Below are 22,761 nucleotides of genomic sequence, written 5' to 3'. Positions count from 1 at the left end.
AATATTCTTTTCAGAGTTTTTAGGACAAAACTGAGACCCTTTGCTGAAATGGCCAGAAGGAATATGGATGGATGTGCTGCAACAAATCCTGGCTTATTATTTTGCTGCTTTGGTGGTACAAAATAGCTGGGAGCCTATTTCATCTGGCTTACTGATAATGTCCTCTTCTGAGTGAGCAGTTAAGAGTTGCAGTAGTCACTCCTATATCATCACTTCCTTAATACATGGCATATGTTGGGCAGTTCTGTGCTCTGGGAATCTTTTGGCTGCCAGAATAGCTTATGCCTATGGCATCTGCTTTCCCCCAGTGCCGGGAAGTGAGCATGAAGCAGTGTTGAGCTCATCTCAGTCAATGGGACCCTGTCTAGGTCAACATTTCAAACAACAGCAAAACATTTCAAAGGTCGAACCCAAACCTGTATTGGATCTGTATTGTAGCCATGTGGGTCTGAGGGAAAAAAAGAGAAACACAAAGCTCTTGGTTCAGAGGTGATCTCTTTTATTAGACCAACTAAATAATCATGAAAACAATTAGTAGCAATTCTAATAAAAGATGTTGTCTCTGAACCAAGGGCTTTGTGTATCTCTCTTTTCTCAGACCCACACAGCTACAACATCGGTCCCTGAAACATGGGAGATATCATATTTTAACCATTTTGGAAAAGTGAACTTCATTACTAAACAAGAAACAAGGATTTTTCATCTCCTTGTTTGCCTCTGACACTGGACACCACCTGGGAAGATGATAGCCTTATCTACACATCAAAGAGCAACACTCTCATGAAAGGACTCGGAGATACCCAGGGGAATAAACTTCCACTCTATATCCGCTGAGCAAAATGGAGTTTCTCTTCTACCTAAGAGGACTTTTACAATCTGTGATTCCTCCCCAGCCTGAAGAAGGGTGTTTGTGCCCAAAGGCTGGCAAAGAAAGGAATGTTTTTGCTACTATTTAGTTGGTCCAATAAAAGGTATTGTCTCTGAGCAAAGGTATGTGTAAACCCAAACCAGAGTATTTGAGAAAATGAACCAGAAATACTTTGGACTAGATGTTTACATGTGTTCTGCAATTTTGAACTGCCAAACTGTTGGTAGTGTAAATAAGTCCACATCACTTTAATTGAAAGCTTAGGCTGCTGCCACAAGATACACTACTGCACAGTAGATTTCCCTTGCAGCTTACTTATTCTGCAGCTGAGTCCTGCTCAGCTCCCTACCTGCTTACAGCTCTTTGATACTCTGATTATAAGTGCTGAAACCCTAAAGAGAGAGAGTCTACAATAGTGGCTCCTAACATTCTTGGGTCTACTCCGTATTCATTGTGGGCCCAACTCTTCCAATAGAATGTTCATGGGCGTCATGAATCATAAGTGTAACAACATGGCAAGGAATTGTGATCCTTGTGCCCGAAAGCTTGCAAAGAACAATTTTTCCAAATATTTAGTTGGTTTAATAAAAGATATCACATTTACCCAAAGAACCTTGTCTACCTTAGTTGAGATCCAATATTCTAAAGAGCAATAGGGTAAAAAAAGGCTGTCTTGTTTGCACTAATTCTTCCATCAATACTAGTACAATTCGGGAATGTGTCCCAAAAATGCTTGTATTAAGATCACATGCGTATACCAGTGTCCCTGCCGTGTCCCTGTCATCTTGAGGAGAACTTCTATCTTGCTCATTAGTAGGTGTAAACTATTGCAAGCTTTTCTTCTAAAAGGGAAAGTTCTAATTCCAGTTTAACAGATCTGGCAGTTACATAAGAAGCTCACATCCTGGCTTTAGAAGCTTGTGTACAGGTCAAATTGATGGAGTATTGACCCAGGAATGTCAGGTATGGTAATGTTAATGAGGCAATTTGTGAGCTATGATATGGCACATTACCAGGGTATGTAGAAGTTTCAGGTCACCATTGTTAAACCCCCCTGCTTAAAATTGAATTCCTAAGAAGAAAAGAATCTAACTAAAGAGACCAATATAATTGTTGCCCAAATACTCATCTCTAATTGTCCAGTTTAGAAAGTCTCTTGTTGTTGAATTATTTTGTTTCATTAGGACAACATATGAGTCTTTGAGATGTAAAAAAAAGAATCCTAACATCTTTAAAACAGACGTTTAGAATACATTACTTTTCAAAAAGGATAGTTAACTTGAGCATAGTATTTATGTTTGTGCATGTCAGTGGCTCTGTAAATGCACATTTTAATGAGTGTTTTAGGAAAATATGGGGTTGGGGGCTGCTTACTACTGCACCAACAGGCAAAACTATGCTAGCTACAAGGCAGAGAGAGATATAAAAATAAGAAACACTTTAAAAGCAGAGAACTATGAGAAATGTTGGCATTTAAGATTTGATGACCTCCAGAATAATCATCAACTTATGATCTTTTCATCCTCATATTATAGTATTGCATCCTGCATAATTGCAGCATCATGATGTTGCCTTTAACATTGGAGGGTGTTTGCATTTGGAACCAGTGAGTTGACCCAACTCAGACAGCAATTTTTGGTGAGTTGCCTTGTGGTCATAGGTGTGTATGTACTTAAAACAGGCCCTCCCTTTAAGATCACTTCTGAGTGACTGATCAGAGATCTTTTAGGAAATTATCAGCCAAGATAGACTTATCCAGTAAGGACCTCTTTATATGTGGAAATTTACTGGCATAGGTTGATAAAATTTCCCTGCGTGCAGAATCTTATTGCAGAATAAAGTACTTCCTCCCAATTTGTTTTATGTCTCTTCAGAACGAGATTCAATTTACCTGGAAAAGAACTCTACACTTATAAAAGAGTATCCACTTGACAGATTTATATTGGTTTAATTTTCATTCATTTATTTCATTTATTGTAGCTTGATTAATTAAGGTAATTATCCATCTTTTACTCTACACAGAACATAGCATAATAGGGCCCAATCCTCATTGAAGCTTGGAAGTGCTACGGCAATATAACCAAGCAATATTTTTGCTATTTGTTTCTTTTGTTCTTTCTGATGTTTAACTATTAGAGGGCTAAGTGCCTTCAGAAATTTCTAAGATATTTTATTTTATTCATTTTACAGTAAGGCAAGCAGGTTAAGTAACAGAAATGTGTAATAATACAAGCTATTATACAGTGCTGGAGTAATTTCTACTGACTTATGACTCAGTACCTCTATTTATAAGGAAAGTGGATTAGATTGAAGGAAACACCATCACCTAAGTCTTAAAACACTCTAAAGTAGACTGGGCAGAGCATTACAAAATATACTAAGAAACTATGCTTGAATGGCAGGGGAGTGGATTAAATGACTTTATAGGTCTTTTCCATTAATGTTTTTTAATTCCAGTATATTGCCTTCTTTCCCTTTGCTGTGATTAGTCATGTTAAGGTAAGGCAGATACAATGTCATTCTTGAAGGTATTTTGGTTGTAGCCATGTTGGTCTATTCCATGTTGGAGGGTTTTTGGTTGTAGCGTTGTTGGTCCTTCACCCATTGTTTTCCCCTTGCCTTCCACCCCTTCCCTCTCTCCCCTCCTTTCTCTACCCATTGTTTTCCTAATTTCCATCTATTTACATTCCCACTAACCTCCTGTTACACTTTTAGCTGCTTTCATTCCTTGAAGATCTCAGAAGAACAGCAGTCTTCTTGCACCTGAATTTGGGTGCTTGTGACTGAAAGTTTGCAAAGAACTTCTTTCCCAGCTACTCAGTTGGTCTAATAAAAGGTATCACATCTACTCAAAAAACCTTGCCATTCTTGAAGGTAAAAACTCATCATGTTGGGGAGGGAGGTGGTCAGATGGCTTCCCACGCAAATCCATCATTATACAACTAAGTAGGTGGAGTAAGCATTATATTTTTACTGTAGGCTGGATACCCAACTTAACGATGAAAGGTCTGACCTGGAATGGTTACTCCTGGGCTTCTAAATCCTGATGCAGGTTAAGCCAGCTTTTATAGTGGAAAGGTCCAATGAAGATCTTGCTGCCTTCAAAATGCTTTTATCTGGGACAAACTGTTTGTGCCTTAAGCTTAATATATTGCATGATTGAAAATTATTTTAAAAATACTTAGTGATTTGCTTACATAGTTTGCAGAACCCTGCTAGTAAATACTTCTGAAAATTGGAGCAAGGCTGTATAGCAACATGTAGATACCCAGGCATCCAGTTAACATGGAAGTGAGCTGTGCCAATTTTTTCTGCAGGAATAAAGCCCATTTTCTGGGCAGCTCCAATGAGCAACTGTCCAAAGCATTCTTGCTGCCTGGTTCTGTCTTTTCTCAGTTTTTATGTGCTATGAGGATTGGCTCTCAACACTTAGTGGAACAGCAGTTTAAGGACAATTTGAACTGTCAAGATGTGTGGGCCTATAGTATAGACTGTGGTGAATAAGTGAATTGGACCTGATATGTGTTCAGTTGTTCCTAAGAAGTATAAATGTGAATGAACACAGAAAAAGTATGAAGGGGGCTTTAATACTAATGTATGCCACAGGAAGTGTGTAGTTAATATCTAAGGTGGCCCATCCCTTTTTCTTTCTTTGCTTGTACCCTGTGTAAAATGAGTTTTACATGTCTTGGTCCAGTAATCATTTTGAATCCACCAGGCAATCCCCTGGCCTTTGAATAGTTCCTTTGTGCTGGGTTCTGTTTTTGAAATCTTCAGAAGTCTGTCACTACATATCGTTCCCCCACCCCCCCCTTAATCTGCCTTGTGAGTCCCTGGGATTTGTTTCTGCCAGGTCTTCCCTCATTTTGAGTTTTATTGTAGATGACTATCTACTTCAGATATGGACTATGAATTATTGATGCCCTATTATACATATGCAACACTTTCTTCTGGCTGTGAATGGCTTGTGCTCTTTGCCAGACACATTCTTTTTCTTAGATAGTATTGCATCCTGTGCATATTCTCAGCTGTGCCCTCATAATAATTTTCTTCGCTCTATAATTATTGATAAACTATACACTATGTTTTTCTACTGATAGGTAGTATTCAGCTTGCATTCTTAAACACATTTACTTCAGAATATGCCCCAGTTACCAACTAGCTTAGAACAATACTTGATAATCTCCTAGAGGAAACAATTCATGAGGAAATATTATAAAGAACTTAAATATGTAAAGATGAGCAAAAAGCATCCAAAGGCCTTATTACACAGTAATTTTGGGCAACTCCTGGAGCTATTAACCCCTGGATTATTCTCATGTTAACACCTTAAAGCATTTTTAAGCGCTTGTTATCTGGCTCAAAGTTATGCCACTCCAGGTCAGGATTATCTCTGATCCACACTACCCAGTTTAGGGTTACCATATGTCTGGGTTTTCCCAGATATGTCCTCTTTTTGAGCCCTCTGATCGCCACTCGGATGGATTTTTAAGCCTGACCAGATCTCCAGGATTTTGCTTTGTTCTGCTTGTTGGAGCAGGGGGAGAGGAATGGGAGGCAGCAGAGAGTATAGACATACCTGCCTGCACAGACCCATATGGTGCTCCCTGCTGCCTCTGATCACCCTCCCCAGCTCCCACCCTCAGAGCAAAGCAAAATCTTGGATATTTGGTCAGGGTGGGGGGTGGGAGGGCCCTGCAACAGGGCAGGTGGGGCTGTACCAGCATGTCACTGCCCCCCCACACGACAAGTGTCTTCTTTTTTTGGACCTAGAAATGTGGTAACCCTAAACAGCTCCTGTTCCATTAAGGTGTGGCTACTCCCCACAGATGTGCTGTCCAAAATGAAGTCCTCCAGTACCCCAGGATCTCTCACACCCCAGCCTGTAGAGCAGGGATAGAAGCCTGTCCTGGCTCACCAGACCTCTAGTAGCAACCATAAGCAGAGGGAGAAAAAATGGGGTTTTTTGGGAGTGGGGGAGGAGGCTGAGTGCATGTGCACTCCCTCAGGAGGAAATGTCTGTGGGTGAAGGAGTGGGGTGAGGGGTTGCAAGTGCACTTGTAGTGCCTGCAACTTTAAGGGCTGAGCCAGGCAGCCAGCAGGTGCCTGATTGCAGCAGTCATTTTAAAACACAGGCTAGATATATAAACACAGCAGTTTGCTGCTGGCAGCCAGGCAGAGCTATTGCTTGCTTGAACTGCTGTATGAAACATTTGGCAAGTAAGAGCAGGGACTCTTGGTCCTGGGCATGACCTAAAACTGCACCCTGCTGGGCTAGGGAGCCCTGGTGGAACTGCCGGTGGTGCAGCAGCCCCACTCAAATGCCAGGACTGCGAACCTCCCTGGTGAAAGGTGGGTTGGGGTGCCTTTATAACTCCAGCTCCCACAACTGGGTGGGTAACCCCATGGTAGGGCCCAAGAAGGCAGCCCCATGTAAGAGTGTGGGCTAGTTGCTCAGAAGCCTGACTTGAGGCAGCCTTGACTGGTCAATACTGGGGCCAAGACCAGAAGGGCCAGGGGCCCACCATGAGGGATGCCCAGAACCGGGGGCCTGGGGTTCCAGCTGGCCTTGGAGGTGAGGCCAGGGCCTGTATGGCCAAAAGTCCTGGGGGATGGGCTATGCCTGAGAGGGAGAAGAGTGTAGGGAGCTTGGCAGCCCAGAATGAGGGCAGAGTAGGCTGCCTGATGGGAAGAGACCTAGTTGGGGTCCACACTAGAGTGTTATGGTACCCAGGGTGGGGCCAGAAACATTAAAAACTGAGATCCCATGGGCTCCAGTGGCATGGGCTGTGATGTAGGGGAGGTTCAGAGCGGCAGATAGTGCCCCCTGGGCTCAGGGCACATAATGGGTAGCCTACTGCATTTTCCACCAGTTATGGGAACAGCAAATGCAAGATGGCCAGACTGCCTCAGAGACAGGTGGACAGGCTGACTCAAGACTTGGCCCCAAGGTTGACCCCTGTCACGGTGGGGCAGTCTGTGCTGGCAAGGTGCAGTTTTAGGTCATGCCCAGGACCAAGAGCCTCCTGCTCTTACCTGCCAGATGTTTCATATTGAAGTTTAGCCAAGCAATGTCTCTGCCTGGCTGCCAGCAGCAAACTGCTGTGTTTATATAGCTGGCCTGTGTTTTAAAATGGCCACTGCAATCAGGCACCTGCTGGCTGCCCGACTCCACCGTTAAAGTGCACTGCCACAGACGGGTACAATTAAAAGCAATTATTGTGCTAGTGCACATGTTCACATATACACTAGCACAAAGACATGGTCCTGCTGTCAAAGTGCCTATGATTTTATAAAGAGTGATAGTTACTAGAGTGCTGTTGGTTGCACATTATTTTGTTATGTATTCAATTTGTTTAAATAAATAAAAAAGGAATAGCAAGCCCATTATTATTAACTTGTTCTTTCTTTAAGGCAGAGGTCAGTCTTGAGACAAATGTAGTAGCTTCTTCTACATGGGATGAGACAAAAAGATGAGTTGAAAAATAAAAAAAACATATTTCTGAGGGAGACAAAAAAAATCACACTGGCCTCCAAACTCAGTACCTTTGGGATTGTCAGCCCCTGGTTAGTACTGAAGATGGGGCTGTCTTACCTCTGTGGACCCTGAAGGCCCTGGCAGCTGCTGTGTGAGAATGTCTTGAATCATTAGTTTCACTACTGTCCACCTTTAAATAGCACAGGTCAAACTAATGAGAATCATATCACATTTAATCAATTGTTGCCTGGGTCCTAGGAAGCATCTTGTGCTTTGGAAACCCCATATAGTCTTTCTAGAACAAAAATGTTCCAGAATTTTTATTTTTTTAGGGAAAAATAGTTTTAATTTTAGTTGAAAAGAAATCAAATTTGCTATATGGTGAAACTTCCTCTCAACCATAAATCTGAATTGACATTTGGTCAGCTCTACTTCCACCCTGTTTTCAAAGCTCTTCTATTCTTTACAACTTGTTATGAAGGCCAGCCAGTTTGGTGAACAAGGGAAGGATGAATTCTAATGTTTCACTGAAACCATCAATTTATTTCCCTGTAAACAAGGAAACTACTATCTTCTTCTCTTTAGGTGATTACAACTTGCAGCTTTTCACATGATAAGAAGGGATGTCTGAAGTAGCAGGATCAACAGCTTAAAGGACTTTAAAGTACCTTAAAACAGGGTGTCAAATATATGGCCCCCAGGCCAGATCTGGCTCCAGGGGCATCGTTACACGTGCTCCAAGGTTTGGGAGAGGGGCGCTTTAATTAGAGTGGCTCTCAGAGCTGTGAAAGTGCTTATGAGTTATGAAATGTGATATTTACTAGGATGCTGTTGGTTGCACATTATTTTTTTTAAATATATTTAGTTCTTTATAATAATTCTTAGAGCCACTTTATTAAAATGCCTGCAGTGTCTCATGTATTCTGCGTCCCACACTTCAAAATGGTGGTGGGAGAGCTTTAATTAAATCTTGTTCAATTAACTTTTTAGTTAAAGCACCCCTACTGCCATTCTGAAGCAAGGGGACACTGAATACATGAGACACAGAGGATGCTGGAGCTCACTAATTAGCATGCTCCAGCAGACTTGATTAATAGAATCTGCTCTAATGTTCTGTAATTACAGTGCATTGGAGTAGTGTCTCCACACACGTACAGGTACCCATGGAGCACCATCATCTGGCTTATGGGTCTCAGACTGATCCCATGTACTGCAGGTGGCATGCAGCAGCCCTGACCCAGTACACAGAACTGGGGTGGTGTGTACTGCGTGTGGGGCTGGACCTAGAGCCATAGGAGTTGCACCCACAGACTAGCCTCACACACTGGGGCCAGTCTGGCATGGACCACTCATGCAGCCTGTGCCCTGTGTCAGCTCTGTATGTGAGCCCCAGATTGAGGCCAGTGTGTGCTGCATGCAACACAGTGCTGGTCCAGATCATGTACAGCAGGGGTGTGCAAAACGGGCCATATTCAATTCATATTTGGCCCAAATTGGGGACAGTGATTTGATTAGGTGATTCAGATCACTGTTCCCCAATTTTGATTTGGCTGAATCCGAATCTGAAGACTCAATGCTAATTTAGAGAATAAGGGATTCGGCCATAAACACAGCTTTAAATGTTTTTTTTTCCTACATGCATCAAGGTACCAGGCATGGCTTGTGAACACTGTGATGGTGGGGCAGATGAAGTGTCCCACAGGAGTGCCCCCCCCACGTGCTTGGAGGCAAATCCAGAAGTGGACTGGAAGTACTTCCGGTCCACTTCCAGGTCTGCCAGGGAGTGTGTGGGGGGGCCCCCCACCTGTTCTCCCCCAGCTTGGCAATTGGCTGCGGGTGGGACCCTGGGTGCCCCCCCCAGACCCAGGAGGCACCAGTTGCCAAGCTGGGGGGGTGGGGCCCAGCATGGTCCCTGGCGGACCCCAAAGTGGACCAGAAGTTCTTCTGGTCCACTTCTGGGTCTGCTGCTGAGCGCACTTGGGAGCCCCCTGCACTCCGGTGGGATGGCCATCTGCCTCAGCATCACAGCGTTCATGAGCCGCCTGGTACGTTGAGGTATGTAGAAAAAACATATAATGCTGTGTCTATGTTTGAATTGCCGAATCTTTCCAAATTGATTTGGAGGGTTCCGATTTGATTCAGAAAGATTAAAGGGTCTCCTGATTTGATTCAGATTCAGCCACTGAATTGAGCCTCATCTCCACTGAAACAAATCAGGGTCCAAAGCTTTGCACAGCCCTAATGTATAGCATGAAGTACTCCTGTTGAACTGGCTCTGTGTGTTAGTTCTGATGTATGGGACCAGTCTGTAGGTCCCAGCATGACCATAGGCTGGCTCCATACCCCACGTCTGGTCCACAGGCCAGACAAGTGTTACCCAGTCTTAAAGAAATCTGAAAGCAGACTAGAAGCTAATATAGACCACAAATAGGTGTAACCAGCTAGCTGAGAGAAACACTGCTGAATATGCAGGCAGGCTCATTCTCTGTGAACTGAACTTTGCAGGAATTTTCAGACATAGTTCCATGAAAAGTTAGCTGCAGTAATCCATGTGGATTGGACCAAATGATAGCTGATAAGTATGGTCAGCTTGTGACAGGGCACTGTTGCTGCCTACCACTTTAAGGGCTGAGCCAAGAAGCCAGCAGGTGCTTGATTGCGACAGCCATTTTAGATCCCTGGCTGCCTATATAAATAGAGCAGTTCACTGCTGGCAGGCTGGGCTGTAACATTGCCTGGCTGCTAGGCTGAATGCAACATCCTAGAGGTGAGGACAGGAGCTTAAGGGGATGGTTTGGAGGCTCCTGGTCCTGGGCATGACCTAAAACTGCACCCTGCCAGGAGTGGGTGGCCTGGTGGGGCTCCCAGTGGCATGGGAGCCCCCAGGAAATGCTAAACCAGTTACCACCCCAGTGAAAAGTGGGTAGGGGTGCCTTAACCACAGCTCTCACCTTCGGGTGGGTTATTCATACCATCTGATCCAGGGAAGGCCAGGCAAGCTTCAGGTAGTGACTGAGCCTCAAGAAGCACCTGAGCTGGGAATGGGGGACCCTGATCCCTGAGTGCAGGTAGGAGGTATAGACCCAACTGAGGGACTTGCCTGGTTAATGCTGGGGCAAGGACTGGAAGGGTCAACAGGACTGGAAGAGTCAAAAGGGCCAGGGGTCCACCGCAAGGGACGCCCATATTGAGCAAAGAAGCTTGGGGTCCCAACTGGCCTGAGATGGGGTCAGGGATTAAAGGAAAGCTGAAGGTCCCAGGAAAGGGAGCCACAGCTAATGGGCGAAGGGGGTGGTTAAGTTGACTGCCTGAGATGCCATCTGTGAGGCTTGGGCTACCATGTAGGGGTTGAATGAAGCCGCAGATAGCACCCCACCCACCCAATATCAGGGTGTATAATGGGCAGCTGCCCACCTAATTAACAACTCAATTATGTTCCATCAAGGCATGGCAGGCGAGAAAGGTGGGCAGTGTGCCAGAGGCAGGTGGGGAAACTAGCCCCGTGGCTAGTCAGGGACCCCTGCTTTGCCACACTGCTCCACCTAGAACAAAACGGTTGCAGCCACTTTGGAAAAATGTAATAATATAAAGTAATTTATTTCATAGTTTCATAGTTTCATTGTTTCTAGGGTCGGAAGGGACCTGAGCAGATCATCTAGTCCGACCCCCTGCCATGGCAGGAAAGAGTACTGGGGTCAAATGACCCCAGGAAGATGTTCATCTAACCTCCTCTTAAACACCCCCAGGGTAGGGGCCAGCACCACTTCTCTTGGAAGCTGATTCCAGACTCTAGCCACCCTGACTGTGAAGTAGTGCCTCCTGATATCTAACCTCACAATGAGATTTTCTAAAAATTTGGGTAACGCCACAGTTTGGGTGTCAGAACTATATTGAGTTAATTTTGCTGCTGTTGTGCTACATCTTGGTTAGTTTAAAAGTAGATTTGAATCTAGTCATGTTCTGCCCAACCTACTTTAAATGCAGTAATTGTCCTTTATAATCAAGCTATTAGAATGGCATTAAAATGTAATCCTTAGGAACAACATAGTCATTTATCAAATGTTGCATTAGCTTGCTTGACATTTTAATTTACAAGTTCTTTATTATTAGTCTGGTCCCTAGATTAGTAATTACTTGAAAGGCATGTCATTTTTCATGTCTGATATCAACAAATAAAACCAAATGGGCCAGATCCTGATCTTACTTAAACCAGTATAGATCTACTATATTTCCACCCAGGTCAGTGAATAGCTACTCCAGATTTATCCTGATATAATGGAGATTAGAATCTGTTCAAGTATGTCTTTCAAAGGTAAACCACTCTATCTAAAAGTTTCATTCGTAGGCTGATAGAGTAAAAACAGTGTTCCTTTTATGTTATGTATTCTTTGATTTGACTACCTGGTAAAAAAACAAACAAACAAAAAACCCAGAAAACCCCCAACTAGGTCAGGTTTCTTCTGATGGCAAAAGACATTTGCCTCCCCCAAACACTAATACTAATGTCATATGAAGCATCATTTATTATACACTTTTACATCTGCTGAGCTTTCAGTATCTCATCTGACATTGATTCCTCCCCTACCCGCTTCAGTCTTGATATGTTTTGAAATTTTGGATTCATTTAAGGACCTGGTTGGAATTTTTGAAAGTTATTATGAATAACTTTTAGAGGGCAAAATGATCAAGTATCTTTTGCCTCTGTTTATACAGATTTTCATTTTTTGTGCACTGGTATAAAAGAAAGGTATATTTTGCTGAAAAAAATAGTAATTATGACTTTTTAGTGGTAGCAGTTGGCATCAGTATAATACATTAAAATATATTTTCTGTTCAATATTTTATTATTAGGATTTTAATATCTACCAAATCATGCTCAAGTTGACTGTACATGAACAAATTCTCCAATAAGCTGCAAATGAGTATTGAGAGAAAAATATAGAGTACATATTACCCATTTTGCTATAAAACAGAGAACTAGCCTATTAAATTGCATCCTACCCCTTGTGTACCACATGAAATATAAAACAAATAACATGATAAACAAACTGTGATAATTCCAGTGATGGTTCAGTAGCAGAATAAGGAACAGACTGTATTTGTCATACAACTGACCTGAACTTACTCTAGCGCTCCCTTAAACTGAACCTTACTTAGGCTAAGAAACTTTTGATAAACTATTTACTCCTCACGATACGTCTGTATGTTGCCTCTTGGCCACAAGTGGAAATGCAGAAATACTACAGAAAAGGGGTTCCTTGTGGTATTTCTAACCCTGATAAAGTGCCAGAAATCTCTCAAAGCCTGAACTCACTGAGTGGACTGAGTAGCTCTGTAAATATATCTAATGTGGACATCTCACCAAGAAAGATTAGTCTTTTCTCTCTTCCCCAGTGGCATAACTAAGGCAGGGTGACCAGGGCAGCAACCCTGGCAGTTGACTTGAGTGGGTGGGGTGTGGGGTTAGAAATAACATCTGATGTTGTAGCCGTGTGTCCATACCACTGGCACCAGCAGCTGGAATTCACCCATTGCCCCTGGTGACCAGGTGCTTTTTTATGCCCTTGCTCTTTCCCTTCTCCCCCTCTCTCCTCCCCTACTTTTTGCATTGTTGTGATCAGACATTGCCAATTCTATTTTAGGTGTTTGTGTGTGCGTGCCTGTCTAGGAATAAACATTTAATACATTATAGGTACTTACCATATGAATTTTTATAATATATATATATAATTTTATAATATTTTATTTATAGTATAAGATAGTATCTGATTGCCTTCACAGGCCACGTCCACATGAGCACAGCTGTGTGGTATATGACCCCTGGATATCCGGGGTAAAAAAAATCGCACGGGAAAAAAAAACCAACCAGAGCGGCACACACAGGGGCAACTCACACTGCTCAAAACTTGACCCTGGCCACCCAGAGCCATGCTCCAGCTGCTGGCCAGGCACTGAGCAGCAGGATTGCAGCTGCTGCAACCCCAGGATCCCAGGTAAGACTGCTGTGGCCATGGCGTAGGTGTTCCCTGGGGACAATTGGAGGTGTCCCAAGATGTCCCATTGCTAGCTGTCCCGGGGGAACTAAATGTCCATACTCATGTGGATGTGGCCGCAGTCCTTGCTGTATGTAGGTCCAGAACACTGGACCTGGGTATACAGTTATTTTCATTCTATGAAGGGAGAACAAAGGCCAAAAGAGACTAGAGGGAGGGCCTGTCTGTATTGCTACAGTGGTGTGACCCAGTGAGCCCAAAGCTGTGCATGTCCTGTCACCCAAGTCTTCAGGCACATGCCAAAACTGCAAATTCATGAGAGAGGCTGCTCTGGGTTCATCCTCAGGCCACGTACAGATATTACACTTTTACTGGTATAAGTGATTGGAAACTGGTCTATACCTGTAATGGAAAAAACCTCATCATACAAAACTGGTCTATACTAGGGCTGTGTGAAGCTCTGGTCCCTGATTTGATTTGGTGGAGACTTGGCCCAATTCTGTGGTCGAATCTCTGAATCCAAATTGAATCAGAGGACCCTTTAATCTCTCTGAAATGAATCGGAACCCTCCAAATCGGTTTGGAGATTCGAACATAGAGATAGCTTTAAATGCTTTTCTCTACATACAACTAGGTAGCAGGGGCTCATGAGTGCTGGAATGCTGGGGCGCATTCCCACAGAAGCATAGGGGGTTCCCCAGCAGACCCAGAAGTGGACCAGAAGCACTTGTAGGTCTGCTGGAGAGCATGCTGGGGGTCCCCTTTGTACCCCCTTGGCTTGGCAACTGGTGCCTCCTGGGTCTGGGGAGAGAGTCCCTTTGTAGCTGATCACCAACCTGGGAAGGCACGGGGGTGTGTGTGGGGGGAGCAGTGCACTCCCTGGCAGACCTGGAAGTGGATTGGAAGTACTTCCGGTTCACTTCCAGGTTCACTGCTGAGCACGTGGAGGGCTGCCCTGCACTTCTGTGGGACACTTCATGAGCCCCAGCATTGCAGTGATCAAGAGCTGTGCTGGTACCTTGAGGTATGTAGAAAAAACTTTTAAAGCTGTGTCTATCTAGACAGTCACCTTGCTGGGGTCATTTGACCCCCGTACGCTTTCCTGCCATGGCAGGGGGTTGGACTTGATGATCTGCTCAGGTCCCTTCCGACCCTACTAACTATGAAACTGTCCGAATAGCTGATTCTCCAAATCAGCATTGAATCTTCATATTTGTATTTGGCTGAATCAAATCAGGGACAGTGATCCGAAATAATAAATTAAATCACTGTCCCTGATTTGGGCTGAATCTGAATCTGAATGGAATAGGGCCCGCTTCTCACACCTATAGCAAAACCCCCAGTTTTTTAAAATTTTGAAATACATTCCCTCTCCTTCCCCTAACCATTTCTGACTTTCTCTCTGCCCTCTCTATCCCTTATAAGTGATTACAAGTAGTACTAGGTAAGCTAAGCTAAGTTCTTGTGTACTATCATTGTAATAAGCCCCTTTTTATATTGTAAATAGTGTCCTGTTATGTTTGTATTGATTTGTACTGTTTTATGTTGTATTCCTATCATTTTTGCATTGATTTTTATTGTTAATACTGTATGGTCTAGGCCTGTGTCTGTAAAGTAATGTCAAGTTTCTATTTTGTATGTCAAGCCTCCACCTTGTGTCCCCTGCCCTATACAGTATGTTGCAACTATGACTCATACCTACCCCTCCTATGTAAATCGGTTTTCCTTGAATGCCTGAAACAAAAGAGTGAATGGATGAACGAAACACAATGATAGCAGGACCCCCTACTAAATCACCCCACCATCAAAACCAATACCTGGACCAATGATTCAGCCATTGGAACCACCCTCCGCATTCAAGAAACAAAAGATGAGGCAACTCACCATTTTGCCAAGGCTGCACGTGCTCAGTATGAACATCTGGAACCCTCTGGAACAGGGCTGACCTTGCCTGGATGTGCCCTCCCCATAGGAGATCATAGGTAGTCTACCCCATAAAAAGGGGTAGTGAAGACTGACTCCTTGGGATGCCATCTTCACCTGGACCAGACCTGCTCCACGTCATGCTGCCTATCAACCCAGAGGCCCTGCCAGTAACCCCCACCCCCCTCGGCCCTCCCCTGGAAAACACCTGCTGGAGAAATACCCTGACTGGCCATCAAGGACCCCCTCCCAGCTTGGATAGGTAGCTATCACCCCCACCCTCTTCAATCAAGGACTTAGACTCTGTTTCTCTTCCCTACCTGGACTCCAGCCCTTCCACTGAGTCTTTCTCCTGTTACCAGTGTGTATGTGTGTGTGTGTGTGTGTGTGTGTGTGTGTGTGTGAACCAAGCTGTACAGTACATTTAATAAAACTGTTATTTGGACCCCTGAGTTGGGTTTTGCTTTACTGTGGTTCCATCCCTGCTCCAATCTCTGCTCCTTGTCCCTCTAACTGCTGTCTAATTTCTCCCTCTTCTGCTTCTCCGCCACCTCCAACACCTGTCCTATGCTCCTGTGGCTCCAGCTGTCCTGAGTTCCTCTCTGCCTGCAAATCCCTGTTTCTTTGCTATTGCCTCATCCCCACTGCCCTTTCCCTGATTTATGCCACTTGCTGTTTAGTTACCAAGCGCCCCAGGCATAGGTACCACAGGCACCAACACACACACACTGTCACCTGAATCAGTGTTTAACCTATGTGTGTGTAGTGTATGATTTCATGTCATTATCATTAGGGTGTGTATGTGGTTGAATTGGTAATGTGTGCATGTGCAACTGTATACCACGCCCTCTGGTCTAACAGTGCGATATTGAGATCCTGAGCATTGGCCTGACCCCACAGGGCAACACACCCCTAGTCTATACTCAGAACAGAAATTTGGCACACAACTGGTCTATACCTGTGACAGAACAGTTCCGCACACACAGACTGGTTTAAAAATGCCAGAACCAAGTCTAAGATTTCCCTTCCTTTTTTCCACCTCACCTCACCAAAGGGCAGATGTGTGGTTCGCTACCTGTTCACCACCGAAATCTGTTTGCTACCTATTTAAACGATGCCACTTACAGAAAACTGTGTAACTTAGATTGATTCTGCCTCAGGCTTTTTGAATGTCTGTACCTAATCTCAGAGGCCATTCTGAAACACTTGCTTTCTATTGGGCCTGAGAGCAGCTACTGGGGATACACTTGAAGGAGCCTCATTAGCAAATTTAAGAATCTGGCTTAGATCTGAAGACTGAGGTTGGCAAAATATACTCAGCTTCATCCTCCACAGGGACTGCCTGCTGCAACCTAAATGTCTCATCTGATTATTCCCACTACATTTGCATATTGTGTTGTGGTTTTTTTTGTTTATACTCCCTCTCCTGTATTTTAATACTAAATCTCTTTTATTTCCAACTCTAGTTCACATTTTTAAGCCAGATTCCACAATGAAATAGGTTTCTTACAGGTCCAGCACATGTGAACATGAAGATTAAATTGGGCAAAGTGAGAATATAATGCATTTGGATCTTTGGTTTGGAGTGGGGGGAAGTAGGGAGCAACAGGAGAGGAGAAAACAGATGTGTGAGAAGAAAGGAGGATATAGTAGTCTGAGACTGGACAGAATTTGTGTTAACATTTGCTCAAGAATGATTTAATTTACGTAATCCCGAGGGCCTGATCTAACTCCTATTGAAGTCAATAGGACTGGACTGAGCCATAAATCAAGACCTGGGACTATTAGATACTTGATTGAATGGTCTGAACTTATTAAGGGATCTCCTATCCTGAATACATTGTGTAATGGGATGGATGCTGGCTCAAAATCCTTCAGGCTTATCAAATCGATCAAGAGATTGTAGCAATTCTAGCAGGAAAAGAAAACAGGAATTTGCTCTCTTCTCTTGTTTAGAAATAGGGTGACCAGGTTTTTGATACAAGTCTTTGGACTCTCATATATTTGAAAGTTTCTGAGGGGCAATTGAAAGGGAGAAAGGGAAAGAAGGCTGGGAGGGAGGGTGTGGGACCCAAAACTATGAAAGTAGAAGAGAGATAAGTGTTTTATCTATAAATGTGAGTGTCATGTCTTGACAGCACAAGATTAAGCACTGCCTGGAAAGGCTACACCGCTTTTTCAATCAGGAGTTTCAGCCTTGCTATCAATGACGTTCAGCAGTTAATTATAGTGAAATGTGACAACAGAAATGAATCCTCATGTCCAATAGGTCATAAGACTGCATCACAGTCCTTAGGGGCTGAGATGGAGAAACCTCAAATGGTTTAAATCAGTGCAGGCTGACTGAAAGGCAACCTAAGTACTGGTATATATAGTTTCTTGATCAGAGAAATGACAACATGTATCTTGCAATATTGTGGTTTGTGACAGAAGTCTTTCTGGTGGTAATTTGTATACAGTGAAAGAGCTCTCTGATTTCAACTGCAGTTGGCAATCCTCAACATCACATAGCTCGACAGGCCCATATCTCAACAACTGCCAGCTTTTGCAGAGGAAAAAATACCACTAAAACCCATGAAAAACAAGGGGACAGATTTGAGCTATCAGTTCTTAAGCAGCAAGCTGCATGGTTTGTGTGAACAAATTTCAGTCTGTGATTTGTGAAATATAGAGCTGTCACTTTATTTTCTGCTAATTGTTCTTTTGCTATTGGATAGCTAAGTCACATGGCATTGCTTCTATTGCTTGACTGGATAATTGGAACTAAGAAAAGATAGGAGACTAAGAAAAGATGAATACCGAATAACAATATGCTTTCCATTCAAAGCTTTAGACAGATAATTAGTCATGCTAAAAATGATGAGAAAGCCAGGGTTAAAAAATAATCAATAGGCAGAAATTCTTGGGGACACAAACTATGAATATCAGTGGAGGAAACCATGTTTATTCTGAATTTATTTCTAAACAATTCTGTATTTTTACCCTATTAGTGCTCATCTGTAAAACTGAATGTTGTTTTCTTCTGTGTGGGCAAACAGCAAGATGTAGTGTGTAAAGTGACCTTCTGGACTCTCTTCAAGCATAAGAAATAGCTGATTTTACAAAGTATTTGGGGGACACCACTTATTCATTCTGTGTACCTTTCACTATTTGTTAAACAGCATGTGCTTTTATGCTGTTATATAAACACTATTATTTATTTCTACCATGCCTCACTCAGGCTTTAGAAAAGCTCGTGATCATGTAAATTTAAGTCAAATGATAAGAGATTAATTTAAGTCTACATAATGGTGTTCTGAGCTTTACTCAGTTTTTTTTATAATCCAGATACACAGATCAGGCAACGTTAAGTGGTTTTCTTTAGCATTTAAGGAAGAAATATAAGCAATATTTTAAAATACTAAAAGCTATGATAAAGTCAGCAGCACACCACAAAATCATCTCTTGAGCATCTGCTTACGCAGGCTGTTGCAGGACTGTTTAGCACAATAGAGGCGTTATATAAGTAATAAGTAACAAAACAGTATGATTTAAGGTTTCCACCCTGGAACTGCTTTATTTGTGATTTCCCATTGAAGTACATGGCCATTTTGTACATAAAAAAACCTTGACAAGACAAAGTCCTCTGCAGCAATAATAATGGAAAGTTACAACCTGAAGTTACTGGGGGTATTTGTCCTTAGACCAACACAGCTACAACCTAGGCAGACAAGTATCTTTGGGTAATATGACATCTTTTATTACATCAACGAAATAGTTGGAAAAATTGTTCTTTGCAAGCTTTTGGGTACAAACACCCTTCTTCAGGTAGAGGGAGTCTACTGTAGACTCTCCCCCTGCCTGAAGAAGGTTTTGTACCTGAAAACTTGCAAATAACAATTTTTCCAACTATTTAGTTGGTTTAATAGAAGGTATCACATTTTTACCTAAAGAACCTTGTTAACCTGAAGTCATTACATTGTCTGGACTATGAAAGGCATAAAAAGCTGGTAACAGTAAGTCCTGACGTAGGGTGTTAGCCTACTTCTTTGAGTTGTATACTTGCAAAAGACATGTATTTGAAATGTGACAAGAGGATCACTTGGTAGCTATAACTGACGCACAATAAAAATATGATAGGAGACATGACTTCTAAGTGACGTTTCTTAAATAGCTTTCTCAGATTTTTTTAACTCTTAAGTTTGTAAGGAACACGAAGAAACTGAACACATTTTAATGCTTGATATTTGATCAGAGAACAAAGTTTTTACTGATTTACTTCTCAGAGAAAAAAAATCTTTGCAAAAGTTTCTGTTTTGCTCCATACTAGATGGAATAGATAGAAAATGGGTTGTGGGCTAGTACGGCAATACAAAATACATATGTTTATAACATTCTGGAAAGTGTCCAGCTCAGCCATAAACACTCTGTGGATGTTATAGCCAGTTCATGGCTCACCTGAGCTTCTCTACTGCAGCTTTTTTTCCTGCAAGGGCAAAGCTGCCTCCATAAAGCAGCCACATTCAGAAAGTTACATATGGTTGCCTACCTTGTCCTTGTTCCCAGGGGCAGAACTTGTGAAATTGCCAAATTACATAGCACTCAAACTCTAAAGCAGGGGGTTCAAAGATACAGCACATGCCTGTGGAGCTGCCATCCGGTCCCCCAGTGCTACCCCTGGATCTCAGAGTAGACCACCCTTGCCAGTTCAGGATCCATAGTGTGCACAGTGACTGATCTGGGACCTGAGGTGAATGCAGTGCTTGCTGGTACACACCATGTGCAGTGCAGGTCCTGGAGTGGGTTGAATGGGCATTGTGTGCAGTGTGGGTTCTGGAGAGGGTAGTGTTGGTGCCATGGGTGCTGGGTATGGCATATAACAGGGTGGTCCATGGATTAGATCTGGCCTGTGGACTGGTCCTGCAACACTCATCTAACCCACAGGGCAGATGAATTTGACACCCCTGCTCTAAAGGGCAGCGAAGAGCATGCTTAGTATTTCCCTAACATGCTAGGGAGACCAGGGCAAATGCTTCATGGCTGTCTGGTGAGAAGAATCTTAAGCTTGGTCTACTTTAGTGAAATTTTATGCATTCCTCAGAACTTTTTTTACAGGACTGCATAAAGGTGAGCAGAGAGAATGGACAAATAATAGGGAAAATAGAAACTATATAGTATTCCAATGCAAATAATGCTTAATTAAAATGCATTTAAATTAAAATGTATAATTAAACATTTTACTTGTTTAAAAAATGAGTGAAAATACTGTTTTGAAAGAAGTAATCTGGATAATTAGCATTTTAATGAGTAATGAATAGATTCAAACTAAGAGCAGAAATACAAATATTTATCCTTTTTAACCAACATTTCCCAGGCTTCCCCTTCTCTTGTGCTAACTAATGAAAACTAATGATCATCACCACAATGGGACAATGGGTTAATCCAATTTAATTAGTACTTTAGCAAGTAAAGGGCTTTTCATTGTATGTACTTGATAGTTAGGGCTTTCTGTAAAGTGAGAGATATCAGAGTTAAATTGGACTCCTCTGGACTGTGTTTCCCAGGTCTACCTATAGCAAATCTTGATTTAAGGAACTAGTTATTTCTTCATTTTAAGTTAGTTGTAAATGAATAGGAGAAAAAATGTATATTAAATCAGTTCTCATAAATGTTAAAACCTAACCAAAAATGACAGACCACTTAAAGAGAGAACTCTTTGCCAGGTATACTTTTGTGTAATTATGTCAGCTTGATTTCGGAGTTTGTTATCCCACCTCTTCAAAAGCCTAATGGAATGGGAAAAAATATTCTATTTCTGATCACCTAGAAAAATAATTCTTTGATTTTTTTTTTTTAATAATTTAAGGAACAATGTCTTGAACTTACCTAATATACAGAAGGATAGAAAAAGAGTGAGTAGCATGAGGAACCATTTATTAGGCCATATTCTCAATGAAAAGAAGCACATCATGTTAGAAACCATGGTAGCTGGCATATTTTAACTAACACGATATAATACTCACCGGAGATGGACACATTGCATTTATCATGACCAACTAACAATTTTTTAAAACAAAACCATCTTTGTCTATGCTAAAGGAAAAGAAGTGTTTAATATATTGGATTAAATGTGGCTGTTGATGCATCTTCTAAGATATACACTTTCCTGCTGTAAGCAAGGGTTAAGTAACTGATGAGTTGCACTGGTGGAATTATATCTATAATGGAAATCATTCAAGTAGACACAGCTTAGTGTATATATGGAGGAAAGCAAGGTTAATGTGCACGTTATAGATAACTAAATAAGAAAGGAAACAGACCAAAAGAGACACATCAATATGTGTCTGTGTGCATATTTGTTCATCTGTTTTACTAGTTGAATGCAAGTTAAATATGACTTACCTTGACTAGAAAATTCTTAAAAGAGATACCTAGGCCCACTGACAGGTGTTCATTTGAAGGCAAAATGGGATCCTTCCCAAATCATGTGTGGCAGAAGATGTGATTTTAGGAGTACAGATCGGATCCCAATCATGCCGTAGTTGCCAATATCGGAGGAACCTTGGATCATGATGTTACATATCATGATCCCAGGGACTCCCTGCACCAGAAGTTAAAAGCCAGATGCTCAACAGTTCACTGATTGTCAGCTGGCTCAAGGGACTCGCAAGGCTGATTTAAGTCCCCATGCTGTCCCTGGAGCTGGTCTACCATTGGCAAACTGGGATGGCTGCTTGAATCCTGGGCAGTCCTGATCCACAGCAGATCAAGACTACCTTGGGACTCAAACCCTGGGGAGGTCTCAGCTGGCTGACTGTCAGCTGCAGGGATCAGCTTAAGCCCCGGAGCAGTCCTGATCAGCTAACAGCCATCAGGATTGGTACTGCATAGGGGCTTCAGGACTGGTGTGGTCCCGATTTGTTGTCAGCTGGCAAGGACCACACCAGGATTCAAGCCCTGGCACAGTCCCTGCCAGCTGATGATCAGTTGGTTATCAGCTGGTGGGGACTGTACCAGGGTCAGCTGGAAATCCTGGCGTGTTTCACTCTGCCACACCTTCAATTTAAGGCAGGATGAAAGCCAGTCACAATGGGTGTGTACAGAGCTTGCTTTTTTTCACAATTCAAAGTGCTTAACAGAAGTGCACAGCTTTACAGCACTTTAAAAATGGATACAGTGCTTTAAATTAACCCTTGTTAAATAGGGTATTAAATTTGAAGCACTGTATTTTACAGCACTTTAGCAACATACAGTGCTTTAAATAACTTCTGTATGCTGGTCAAATTTCTGGTAATTCCACTAGCATCTCATGGGCTTTGTGAGCTTGGTTAGTGCTCCCTGGCATCACCAGGGGTAGCCTGGGGGCACTAGCCAAGCCTGCAAAAGCTGACAACCTACTCTGCTCCTGCCACCTGACTGATGTGGCAGTGATCTCAGTGACTGGGCCAGATGGGATGGGGTAGGGGGGTGAGGGGACGGAGCTTCCCAGCCGGGAGCATGGTTTGCTGTGCAGCTGGAGG

The 22,761-nt window shown here is 42.7% G+C and overlaps 1 long non-coding RNA gene across 1 annotated transcript in view; it reads left to right on the top strand.

Moving 5' to 3' along the window:
- LOC149868443 (uncharacterized) overlaps positions 1-15,678 on the top strand; it is a 124,648-nt gene extending 108,970 nt beyond the window's left edge. Inside the window, exons 6-7 of the long non-coding RNA XR_016441247.1 lie at positions 2,404-2,506; positions 13,128-15,678. This is a non-coding gene — a long non-coding RNA (uncharacterized LOC149868443). The remainder of the gene's footprint in view (positions 1-2,403; positions 2,507-13,127) is intronic.
- The last annotated feature ends 7,083 nt before the right edge of the window (positions 15,679-22,761 follow it).

Source organism: Crocodylus siamensis, chromosome 3 (genome assembly GCF_052110815.1).
Source record: "Crocodylus siamensis isolate JL-2025a chromosome 3, ASM5211081v1, whole genome shotgun sequence".
Classification (NCBI taxonomy): domain Eukaryota; kingdom Metazoa; phylum Chordata; order Crocodylia; family Crocodylidae; genus Crocodylus; species Crocodylus siamensis.
This window is presented reverse-complemented; position numbering and strand designations above follow the sequence as displayed.